Source organism: Kogia breviceps, chromosome 2, assembly GCF_026419965.1.
Source record: "Kogia breviceps isolate mKogBre1 chromosome 2, mKogBre1 haplotype 1, whole genome shotgun sequence".
NCBI lineage: Eukaryota > Metazoa > Chordata > Mammalia > Artiodactyla > Physeteridae > Kogia > Kogia breviceps.
This window is the reverse complement of record NC_081311.1, coordinates 95,333,021-95,346,025: the sequence shown is the minus strand read 5'-3', so window position 1 is coordinate 95,346,025 and position 13,005 is coordinate 95,333,021. Positions and strand designations below refer to the sequence as shown.

General features: G+C 40.6%; 1 protein-coding gene across 32 annotated transcripts in view; it reads right to left on the bottom strand.

Moving 5' to 3' along the window:
* CLASP1 (cytoplasmic linker associated protein 1) overlaps nucleotides 1–13,005 on the bottom strand; it is a 264,666-nt gene that overhangs the window by 153,850 nt on the left and 97,811 nt on the right. The window lies entirely within an intron of this gene.

Sequence of the window (13,005 nt, the reverse complement as noted above, 5' to 3'; positions counted from 1 at the left end):
CTCTCAAACATTATACTAAACTGACTGACGTCTCTACACAAAATGTATGCATCACGAAAAGTGTTTATTTCTCCTATTTCTGTCTAAGTACAGACTGCTGATTACTAAGGATAAAGATTTTCAAAATGCATTGATATTACAGTACAAAGGCTTTTCTGTGGCTTTTGCTTATTTTAAAAATGCTATAAATAATTTCTCTAGAAGCAAATGTTGTGACTGGATAATCTTCAGCTTAAAAATCTGCATGACATGTATTTTCTATTAGTGGATCAGTTTCACCATGACATTTTAAAAGAAGCAAAACTCCTTAACCACCAAATATTCCATCCCTGTGACACCAAAAATGAGAGGAAAATTGGGGGTTGGGGGGAGGGGGTTTACCTTGTAGGAAATGTCAAGAAAAAAGAGGCTTTCCAAGCGAAACACAGATATATTGGAATAAGCCTAAAGGCCGAGATTCCAAAGTCACGCACTTTTGCATTGAAACCTACGCCACCCATTTCCAGGACTAGACTAGAAACGTTAGTACTTTCTTACAAACCAGCCTGTCATACAAGCTCTAATCATTTCAAACATGTTTGATTTCCTTTCCAACCAGGATGGAAGCCCCTTGGGTGTAGGAATGGGACCTATATTATCAGTGGTATTCTGTGTACGCCACACATCACGTCGTGCAGGAGGGTGACATCACCGAATGAAAAGGCTGGTGCCTGGTCCCATCCCCGCCTGCAAGGTGGAAAACTAGGTAGTTCACACACTCTGGTCTCAGCTCATGCACACGTTCATTGGCTGAGCCAGCACTGAGCTAGCTAGATGCTGAGTGTGGGAAGGTCCCACCCTCTAGAGCTCCTACTTACCTCTACTTCATTCTATTCTACTTAGACTGTGACATTCTAAGAAACAGGGGAGTCAAAAATACTCATGAGCAAACACGAGGTAAGTGAAGGGGAGGAACCAGCCTGATAACACGGCCCCTCCTGCTTCCCGTCCCACGGCGGATATTGATCTTTTCAACCCATCTTTCCATCTAAGTCCAGATGTAGCCTCAGAATCCTTCCCAAAACTGCTCCAGGCAGCTACGACCAATGAATCAAAGTCGGCACTGAGTTAAAGTTCTGTTTGTCATCCCAGGACCAGATGAGTAAAACTACTGCTCACCTGCAACTCCCGTGGTTACTAAAAATCTGGAAAGATGCCTTACAATCAAGTTCTTACGATGTTTCCATCACCTGCCCTTTTACAAGTAACCAAGATCCCCACACTGGCTTAACAAGCCCATAAATAATGTCCCTACACAGGTTGCCAGGGCCTGCCCTGAGCAAGTTACCACTTTATTGCATCACAGCCACACCCTCTGACATGAGCATGTCTGCTAGGCTGCACATGGGGGACAAAGGGCACCTCCAGCTGGCTGTCCCTGAAATCAGGGTGCATATTTCCTCCGTTCCTGGGAGAGCGTTCACCAGTAACGATGGCAACTGTGGAAGCACCTGTAGATTCTCTGTAGCTCGCAGGCAGGGTCTCCTCACCGCCGCGGCCACAGGACCCACAATCGGTAGGCCCAAACAACTAGGTATGGGAAGGCTAAGATGATTACCGTTGTTGGCACCTGCGCCGTAATTCACAATTACTTCAGGCAGGCGTGCTTTCCCGCTGCTTTCCAGCTCCTGCCTCAAGAGCTGCCCAGACAATGGCTCCTGTCCAGATGACCATCTCCGGATCGCAGGAGCCTGGCTTTATGACAGTCCAAGAGCAACAAAACCTCCCTTGGGGATGCCTTCTGTCTCCTAGCCCTGAGCACAGCAATACAAAATGCCTCTCCCAGGACCTACCAACTTGCACAAGTCTGAAAGGGTGAGTTTTACAGGTTCAAAGATGTTGAATACATAACTAATGATTACCCTCTGAAGCCACCAATTTTTTTGCACTTTCTAAATTTTAAATCTTTGGATCTCAAATATAAAATAAATTTCTTCACTAGTTTGACAAATAACCCAATACCATTTTCCTCTGATTTTTCTGAATTTAAATTTTATTTTCAACTCTTCAATGCAACTGGTGTTTATTTTACTGTAAGATTTAGATCTAATTATGCCTTCCTAGAATATTTTATAACATAAGTTTAAAATAATTTCCTAAAAGCAAATACTAGTAATCTCATGGTAAACAAGCTCCAGCTCTACACTCAGAGTTTATAATTGGCTTTTCAGTCCACTACTCTTAAATATGAGCAGGTACCAAGGATTATAAACTATATGAGCAAAGCTTGTAATATGAAAAAGAGAGGGCTTCCCTGGTGGCGCAGTGGTTGAGAATCCGCCTGCTGATGCAGGAGACACGGGTTCGTGCCCTGGTCCGGGAAGATCCCACATGCCGCGGAGCAACTAAGCCCGTGAGCCATGGCCGCTAGGCCTGCGCGTCCGGAGCCTGTGCTCCGCAACGGGAGAGGCCACAACAGTGAGAGGCCCGCATACCGCAAAAAAAAAAAAAAAAAAAAAAAAAAAAAGAGAGACCAAAAGGAACACACACATACCCCCAAATCCCAATTTAGAGAAGAGACTACGAACAATTTTTTATATATTATTTATATTTACAAAGAGATGAGAAAATATTTTAATTATAAAAGCACACAGGGGGCTTCCCTGGTGGCGCAGTGGTTGAGAGTCTGCCTGCCAGTGCGGGGGACACGGGTTCGAGCCCCGGTCTGGGAGGATCCCACATGCCGCGGAGCGGCCGGGCCCGTGAGCCACAACTGCTGAGCCTGCGCTCCGCAACAAGAGAGGCAGCGATAGTGAGAAGCCGCGCACCGCGATGAAGAGTGGCCCCCGCTCGCCGCAACTGGAGAAAGCCCTTGCACAGAAACAAAGACCCAACGCAGCCAAAAATTAATTATTTATTTATTTTTTTAAAAAGAATGCAACACAATTTTTAAAAAAAAAAAAGCACACAGGGAGGAGCCCTTCAAAATGGCACCGTAAGGACCTCTGAAAATTTGCTCCTCCAAAGAAGCAAAGAAAACATCAGCAAAATCTGGCAAAATCAAGCTTCCCCAAACTGGAAATTAAACAAAGGCTTGAAACAATCCGAGCATTCTTCAATCAAGAAGGCTGAATCTTGGTAAGAACAGTAAGTTTTCCATTGCTTTACAAGTGCCCTATTTCCATCTCAACTCAGGCTGAAAACCAACAGCCTCACAACCACTAGAAAAAGTGGAACAAGTCTGGAGCCCCTAAGAATCCCCATTCCCAGAGAACTGTCATTATCTGACATGCCTGGTGTATCCCTGGAACCCCCATTCACAGGGCTTGTCTTTACCGCACCTCACTCAGAGCATGCTGTGTGAGACCTTTTTCCCTGAGGCCACAATCAAAAAGAATCCACAATGACTATTTAACACAGCAATAACTGCCAGGGCAAAGAAACTGACCAAAAAACTGGAGGATGAGATGTTCTCAGGAAACTTTGAAAAGCTCTGACACATTCCTGGGAATCTAGAAGATCACGTATATGGGAAAGGCTGTGTGCATGCCTGAGAATGACCCAAGGCACTAACGTCTCACCTATGGCTGACCGTGAGATTCTGCACAAGCAGGCGGTAAAGAGACATAAAGGCAGGAACGTATAAACTGCCTGCCAGAACACTGAAAGCACATCCCAACATACAGAGCCTTCAGCAAAGGCACCGAAGGAAACCCCTGCCCAATCATCAGCTGAACACTAACCTAACCAAGCACAGATGACTATAGTAACCACACACAACCAAAAAATACAGACTTTACAGCATTAGCTCAGATAAGTCACTAAATAAGCAATGAGCAATGAAAACAATAAACACCAACAACAGCAAGCCTTGGGAGGGATGAAGAATGTGATCTCCAAAGTTGCCACAATACATAATTTTAACTAATCAGTTTCAACAAAAAATTATGAGACCCATAAAGAAACAAGTAAATATGGCCCATCCACGGGGGAAAAAAATCAGTCACAGAAACGATCCTTAAAGGAATAACTAGATGAATACTTGAAATCAACCATTATTAATATGTTTAAAGAAATAAAGGAAATTATTTCTAGAGAACTTAAGAAAATATAAGAACCAAGGTCTCACCAAATAGAGAATATCAATGAAGAGACAGAAAACATAAGCATCATACAGAAATTCTCGAAATGAAATTAAACATTTATAAACAACTTAAATTAAAAATTCAGGGCTTCCCTGGTGGCACAGTGGTTAAGAATCTGCCTGCCAATGCAGGGGACACGGGTTCGAGCCCTGGTCCAGGAAGATCCCACGTGCCGCGGAGCAACTAAGCCCATGCACCACAACTACTGGGCCTGCGCTCTACAGCCCACAAGCCACAACTACTGAAGCCCATGTGCCACAACTACTGAAGCCTGCACACCTAGAGCCAGTGCTCTGCAACAAGAGAAGCCACCGCAACAAGAAGCCCGCACTCCGCAACAAAGAGTAGCCCCTGCTCGTTGCAACTAGAGAAAGCCCGCATGCAGCAACAAAGATCGAACACAGCCAAAAAATAAATAAATAAATAAAATAATTTTTTTTAAAAAAATAAAAATAAAAATTCACTAGAGAGGCTCAACAGTGATTCAGTGATTGGGAAGAAAAAGCAGCAGCAAACTTGCAGTTGAGTCAATTGACACTATCATGTCTGAGAGACAGAAGAAAAATGAACAGGAAAAATAAATAAATAAACAAATAAATAAATAATAAATAAATAAACAAACAGAGCCTCAGAGATTATCTTCTTACTATACCAATATACACTTAATGGGAATCCCAGAAGGAGAGGGGAAAGGAAAAAGGACAGAAAGAATATGTGAAGAAATAATGACCGAAAACGTTCTAAATTCATGAAGCTCAACAAACTCCCAATGGGATAAACTTAAAGAGATCCTAACCTAGACACATAATAAGCAAAGGATGAAAAGAAAAGACAAAGAGAACACCCTGAAAACAATAGAGAAGCCATTCATCACGTACAAGGGCTCCCCAATAAGATTAGTAACTGATTTTTCATTAAAAACAATGGAGGCAAATGTAAAATAGACAGCTAGTGGGAAGCAGCCACATAGCACAGGGAGATCAGCTCAGTGCTTTGTGACCACCTAGAGGGGTCAGGATAAGGAGGGTGGGAGGGAGACGCAAGACAGAGGAGATATGGGGATATAGGTATATGGATAGCTGATTCACTTTGTTATAAAGCAGAAACTAATGCACCATTGTAAGGCAATTATACTCCAATAAAGATGTTTTTAAAAAAAAAAAACAAAAAAACGATGCAGGCCAGGCAGCTGTGGGATAATATATTCAAAGTCCTGAAACTAAAAATCTCAACCAAGAATTCTATATCCAACAAAATCACCCTTCAAAAATGAAGCAGAGAATCCTCTCTGGACCAAAGACACTTCAGCCTTTACATGAAGCCATACTACCAATATAGTAAAGTACAGACTTGGGGCATGGGGTGGGCGGGGGGATAAAGGAGAATTTAGGACATTTGTTGATAAGCAAAAAATAAAATAAGACTCCGAATTGTAATGAAAGAACACAGTACAAGAGCCCAAATCCACATGAAGACATAAAGAACATCAGTAAAAGTTCAGTCAGGCTTCCATATTCGTGGGTTCCACATCGGGGGATTGAACCAACCGTGGACCAAAAAGATTTTTTTTTTAATTTTAGAAAGTTCCAAAAAAGAAAACTTGAATTTGTCATATGCCAGCAACTATTTACATAGGAGTTACATTGTGTTCAGGTATTTTAAGTAACCTAGAGATGATTTAAAGCATATAAGAGGATAAGTTATATGCAAATACTACACCATTTTATATGAGACTTGAGCATCCATGGATTTTTGGCATCCACAGGGGGTCCTGGAACCAATCCCCTACACATCACAAGAGGTGATGAAAAACTACAAAGGTAAATATAAAACACAGGTAAACATAAAAGACAGTACAAATGTTATTTTTTTGTTGTTAACACTTTGCTGGTCCTACATGACTTAAAAGGACACTGCATAAAGCAATAATTATAAAACTGTATGTTGGCTAGCTTATAATATACAAAGGTGTAATCTGTATAACAAGAATAGCAACAGAGAGGAGGGGAGAAAATAGGGCTATGTAGGAGTAAAGCTTTTAATACTAAAATTAAGAATAATAATTCAAACTAGACTGCTATAATTTAAGATGTTAATTGAAATCCCCAGAACAAACACACTAATAATTCCATAAAACAAAAAGCAAGAAAATTAAACTGGCATACTAGAAAATATCTATTTATTACAAAATAAGGTAGTAATGGAAGGATAGAGGAACAAAAAAGTCATGACATACAGAACACAAAGAGCAAAATAAAATAGCAGAAATAAAGTCTACCTTATAAGTACTACATTAAATATGAATGGATTAAACACTTCAATTAAATGGCAAAGATTTTCAGGCTTAATAAACAAATAAGACCCAACTACATGCTATCTACAAGAGATTCATTTTAGGCACAAAGTAAAAGGATGTAAAAACATAATCCATGCAAAACAGTGTTCAAAACAGACCTAGGGTGTCTACAGTAAGTAATATCAGACAGTATAGACTTCAAGACAAAAATTGCTACCACAGACAAAGAAGGATATTTTTACAGTGATAAAGGATCAATGTATCAGAAAGACATAATTATAGGCACCTAAAACAGAGCCCCAAAATATATGAAACAAAAAGTGGCAGAACTTGGGCTTCCCTGGTGGCGCAGTGGTTGAGAGTCCGCCTGCCAATGCAGGGGATACGGGTTTGTGCCCCGGTCTGGGAAGATCTCACATGCCGCAGAGCGGCTGGGCCCATGAGCCATGGCCGCCGGGCCTGCGCGTCCGGAGCCTGTGCTCCGCAACGCGAGAAGCCACAACAGGGAGAGGCCCGCGTACTGCAAAAAAAAAAAAAGTGGCAGAACTGAAGAGAGAACTAGGTAATTCATCAGTATTAACAGAAGACTTCAATATTGCACATTTCAAATACAGATTCTTCTCAAGTGCACATGGAACATTCTCCAGGACAGACCACATGTTGGGCCATAAAACAAGCCCCAATAAACTTCAAAGAACCAAAACCACAGAAACACAGAAATTACGATCTGTGACCACAATAGGATAAAATTAGAAATGAATAACAAATAGAAATGGGAAAGTTATAAATAATGTAGGAATTTAACAAAACAGCCCTAATAACAAACAGGTCAAAGATGAAAATAAAAGGGAAATTAGATACTACTTTGAGATGAATGAAAATGAAAGTACAACATACCAAATGAAATAAGTCAGAAAGAGAAAGACAAATGCTGTATGATATCACTTATATGTGGAATCTTAAAAAAAAACAAAAAATACTAGTGAATATAACAAACAAACAGACTCACAGATACAGAGAACAAACTAGTGGTTACCAGTGGGAAGAGGAAAGGGAGAGGGGCAATATAGGGGCATTAAGAGGTACAAACTATTAGGTATAAAATAAACTATAAAGATATACAACAAAGGAAATATAGCCAGTATTTTATAATAACTGTAAATGGAGTATAACCTTGAAAAATTGTGAATCACTGTTTTATACACCTGTAACTTATGTAATGTTGTACATCAACTAGTATTTTATAATAACTATAAATGGAGTATAACCTTGAAAAATTGTGAATCACTGTTTTATACACCTGTAACTTATGTAACACTGTACATCAACTATACTTCAAAAAAAAAGCACAACATACCAAAACTTATGAAATGCAGCCAAACAAATGCCTATATTAAAACAAAGATCTCAAATCAATAACTTAACCTTCACCTCAAAAAACTGAGAGAAAAAAAAAAAGCAAAGTAAATCAAGCAAAAGGAAGGAAATAACAAAGATCAGAGTAGAAATATATGAAACAGGGAAGAGAGAAACAATAGAGGAAATCAACAAACCAAAAGTCAGTTCTTTGATCAACAAATTTGAGAAACCTTTAGCTAGAGCAGAAGAAAGAAGACTCAAATTACTGAAATAAAAATATGAAAGAATGCACATTACTACTGTCCTTACAAAAATAAAAAGGATCACAAGAGAACACTATGAACAACAGTACATGAAAAAATTAGTCAACTTAGATAAAATGGACAAATAAATTCCCGGGCAGACACAAACTACCAAAACTGACACAAGAAGAAACAAAATCTGAATAGACCTATAACAAGTAAAGAAATTGAATTCAGGAATCAAAAATGCATCCCTAAAGCAAAGCCCAGGCCCAAATGGCTTCACCTTTGGTAAATTCTAACAAATGTTTAAAAAAGAATTAGCACCAATCCTTCACAAACTCATTCAAAATAGAGACAAGAATGGGAGAAACTGTGGGCAGGGGAGGACAGAATAAGGGAACTCTCTTGTCCTTTCCAGTCAGTTTTTCTATAAAACGAAAACTGTTCTAAAAAATAAGTCTACTACTTAAAGAAATATATATATACCCCTAAAAAACAGAAGAGGGGGGAATGCTTTCTATGAGGCTAATATTACAGTAACAACAAAATCAGAAAAGACATCACAATAAAAGTACAGACCCATACTCCTTATGAATCCAGCGGAAATAAAAAGAGTTGTACACCATAACCAAGTGAGATTTGTCCTAGGAATGCAGAGATGGTTTAATATCTGAAAATCAATTAATATAATACAACATATCAATAGAATAAAAAACAAAGTTACATAATCATCTCAGTAGATGCGGAAAAAGTATTTGAAAACCTCCAACATCCTTTCATGATAAAAACACTCAAGAAGCTAGGAATAAAACTTTATCAACCTCATAAAGTCATACAGAAAAAAACCCAAAGCTAACATAAAATATGGTGTGAGATTGAAAGCTTTTCTTCTAAGATCAGGACAGGACAATGCTGTCCCCTCTCAGCACTTCTATTCAACATCTTACTGGAAGTTCCAGCCAGGGCTTTTAGGCAAAAAAAGAGGAAATAAAAGGCACCTAGATTGGAAAGGAAGAAATAAACTCTCTCTACTGGCAGATGGCATATCTTGTATTTAAAAATCCCTAGAAGTCTATGGCAAAACCATTAGAACCAGGGAGTTCAGCAAGGTTGCAGGATTCAAGATCAATACAAAAAAAATCAATTGTATTTCCCTACGTTAACAGTGAACCATCTGAAATTGAAATTTAAAAATTCTGCTTACAATAGCACCAAAAGAAAATACATAGGAATTAATTTAACAGAGGATGTGTACGACTTGTCCACTGGACACTACTAAGCAATTGCTGAAAGTTAATTAAAGACTTTTAAAAATGGAAAGACATTCCACATTCATGGACTGGAAGGCAATGTTGTTAAGATGGCAATATTCCCCAAACTCATTACAAATTCAGTTCCTACCAAAATCCCAGCTGTCCTTTTGTGCAGAAATTGACAAACACATCATAAAATTCACATGGACACAAAGGGCACCCAGAACAGCCAAAGTAATCTTTAAAAGAACAAAAGTGGATTTCGAAAGTTATACAAAGTTAAATTAATCAAGACAGTGTGCTACCAGTAGAAGGACAGGCATACAGATCAATGGAATAGAACTGAGATTACAGAAAGAATTTTTTTGGGGGGCCACCCCACGTGGCTTATGGGATTTTGTTCCCTGATCAGGTATTGAACCCGGGCTCTCTTAACCACTGGACTGCCAGGGAATTCCCAAGAAACCTTTATATTAGTGGTCAGCTGATTTTCAACAAAGGTCCCACAAAGATTCCATGCGGATCAAAAGCACAATGAGAAACTCATTAGGATGGCTATTTAACAAAACAAAACAAAACAAAACAGGAGATAACAATTGTTGGCAGGAAGTATACTGCAGACAGGAATGCAGAATGGTGCAGCAGCTGCAGGACAGAATGGTGGTTCCTCAAAAAGCTTACACCCAAAAGAACTGAAAGCAGGGGATGGGACAGATATTTGTACACCCATTTTCACAGGAGCATTACTCACAGGGCAAAATTGTGAAGCTATAAATGGGAGAGAAAAAATAAGAGAATCAGAAGACCAACTAGTCCAAGCGGTCATTATATTTTTAAAGAAACTTGCCCAGATCTAGACAGCATGAGGTTCCAGCCTGAAAGGCCCTCCAAGTGCACAGCAAGAAATGAAAAGAGTCTCATATAAGACCCATCATCATGAAGCTTCAGACAAACGGTGAGGACAAAGAGAACCGAAGCTGTCGACATACTAAAGAATCAGAATGACTTTGGGTTCTCACTAGAAACACTGAAAGCTGGGACACAAGCAGGGGAGCGGGGGCACAAACTTCAACATTCTGGAGGAAAAAAAGGACTCCCAATCTAGATCTCTAAACCCTGACAAACTATCAGTACCTAGATGGAATAAAAATATTCTCAGACTCAAAAAACTTTCCTTCTCCACATCTTTTCTCAGAAAGCTACTGGAGGATACGCACCACTATGATGAGGGACAAAACCAAGAAGGACGTCGTCTCCAAGGAACAGCAGGTGCACCTGCAGAGAAAGGTGCAGCGCAGTCCCCGGAGGATGATAAAGTAAGCGAGAGGCAGTGGAGGCGGCTGCTGTGGACTGCAAGGGCAGGCTCAAGGAGACGTACCTGACTCGTATGTCAGTGGGCAGACAGCACCGGTGCAAGAGGAGCATGCAGACAACCACGCAGATGGAGGTAAGACACTAACCCATGGAAACAGGGTGCACGGGGGGTGGGGAGAGACAGTAAAGTCATCCAAGTTCACCAAACATAAATAGGGAGCTGTGAACAGCCTACACAGCCAGAGAATAAACTAAATGTTGTCCTAAGCAAAATGAAAACATGACTACGTTTGGTGGATGAGGAGATGGTAAGTGCACCTGAGGGAGGGTAGGAGGAAGGAGAGCTGAAATTCACCCTCTGTAATGTGAAGTAAAATTCTTAGATTGACACAAAACTAAGAAACAGCAGTGCATGCACAGCATTTAGAGGCAGAGCAACAGATACAAGATAGTCAGTAAAAACAGTTGACGGTGTTTGCCTCTAAAGAAAAATGGCAGGAGAGATAAGGAATTGCCTCTTTTCAATGTATCTTGTAAACTTCGTCAACTCTCTCTGTATGAATCACAGAAAATAAAATTTTAAAATGAGAGGGGGTATTACAGAGCACATTTCTCATCTGCTTTTGCCCTGGGCCCTCCCTATAACACCAAAGCTTTAGCAAGCAAATTAAAATTAAAAATAAGAAAGCCTCAATTCTCCCCTTAACAATACAATCATGAGATAATAATGGCTAGTAATGTTTATACAATTTTTATGAACAAATATTATGAGAGCTATTCAAAACTGTAGGTTCACAGGAAGGAAAAGTTTAACAAATGGTTACAATGCATCCAACTGACATGCTTCAGTTCTACCTTAAACTGTCATCAGATTTAAAGCTGCTGCTGTTTCAGGAGCTTGGTTCCCAGGTGATGGTTCCAGAAGAAAGTTAACACCAGTGATCTTTTTACCAAAGCTTCGCCAACTAAAATACACCATATGGAATGGAAATACATTCTGGCATATACAGCGGGGTGACAGTGAGTGTGCACACAGTCTGACAGCATCTGTCTGTGAAGGGAAGCCTTGGGGAGTGAGTGACAAGGCACCTACTGACGTTTTCCTTAGTTCCAAGCACACCTCACAAATATCCTACAGTGTATGGCCTCGTATAACGAACAGCTAGAAGTGAATCCTGTAGTACTTGTTTTCTGAACACATCACGTGTGTGAACTGTGAAAACAATACGTGTAAAACAACGGGAAATGGCCAAATACTACGCTGATGAAGTTCGCAGCTCAGCTGTGCTGACACCCCACGGAGGGGAGACACCTCCTAAAATGAAGACTGGGCCAAACATCTCCACTCCCTTCTCAGGAGGAATGTGACTTCAGCCAGCAGATGAAATACTCCAACAACTACTGAACACATAGCCGCAAAGCATGATTCCATTCCAAAGTGAAGCTGAGAGCGTACGAGTCTCTCTTCCCAACTGTGAAATGGGCAAAGAAAACTACTGCCAAAATCAAATCATTACTCTTATTCCCTAAGTCAGGTAGCTGACATTAGGAAGGCATTCTTTTTCATCACGTATTTCCTAGAGATTCAATTAATCTTCTTCTCAAATATAGCACTCACTCAATGAACAAACTCGGAAGACGATAACGTTTTTATTCCAGGACTAAACACAAGTTTTAGAAAACATTAAGCAAATTCCACAATGTTTTGTTAGTGCTATGGACTCTTGCCAAGCTGAAGACTCCCCTATGCTCTCACATAGTAACAAAAAAACCCTGTAATGACGTAAAAGAAGTCTAGAATATTCAAGTATTCCAGTCAGCCACTTGGAGCCACACGTAGCAGATAACTGAATTTCCCAAACAACGGTAGGAGATTCTTTCCCTGTCTTGTTCCATTTGGACACGGTCCCCAACAAGATTAAGGTGGAGGCCGGAGCCTCTGGCCCTCACAGTGTGAGAGCCCATGTAACTGTCTTGTCATAAATACAAAGAAACATGAAGTTTCCGATCCTTTCACTACAGTTTTTTTTTTTTTTGTACGCGGGCCTCTCACTGTTGTGGCCTCTCCTGTTGCGGAGCACAGGCTCCGGACGCGCAGGCCCAGTGGCCATGGCTCACGGGCCCAGCCGCTCCGCGGCACGTGGGATCCTCCCGGACCGGGGCACGAACTCGTGCCCCCTGCATTGGCAGGCGGGCTCTCAACCACTGCGCCACCAGGGAAGCCCTTTCACTACAGTTTTTAAAGAACTAACAGCCTAGTTCTCCAAGCACTGTGTGTCTGCCGGATTTTTACAATACTGGCTGTAAAAGATGTGGGTCCATTTCCCTAAGCTCACCCTCTCCTTTCAGTCCAGAATTTTTAGGAAGGATTTTAGCTAACATGAGATAATGGAAACTCTCATTCCTGTTCACAG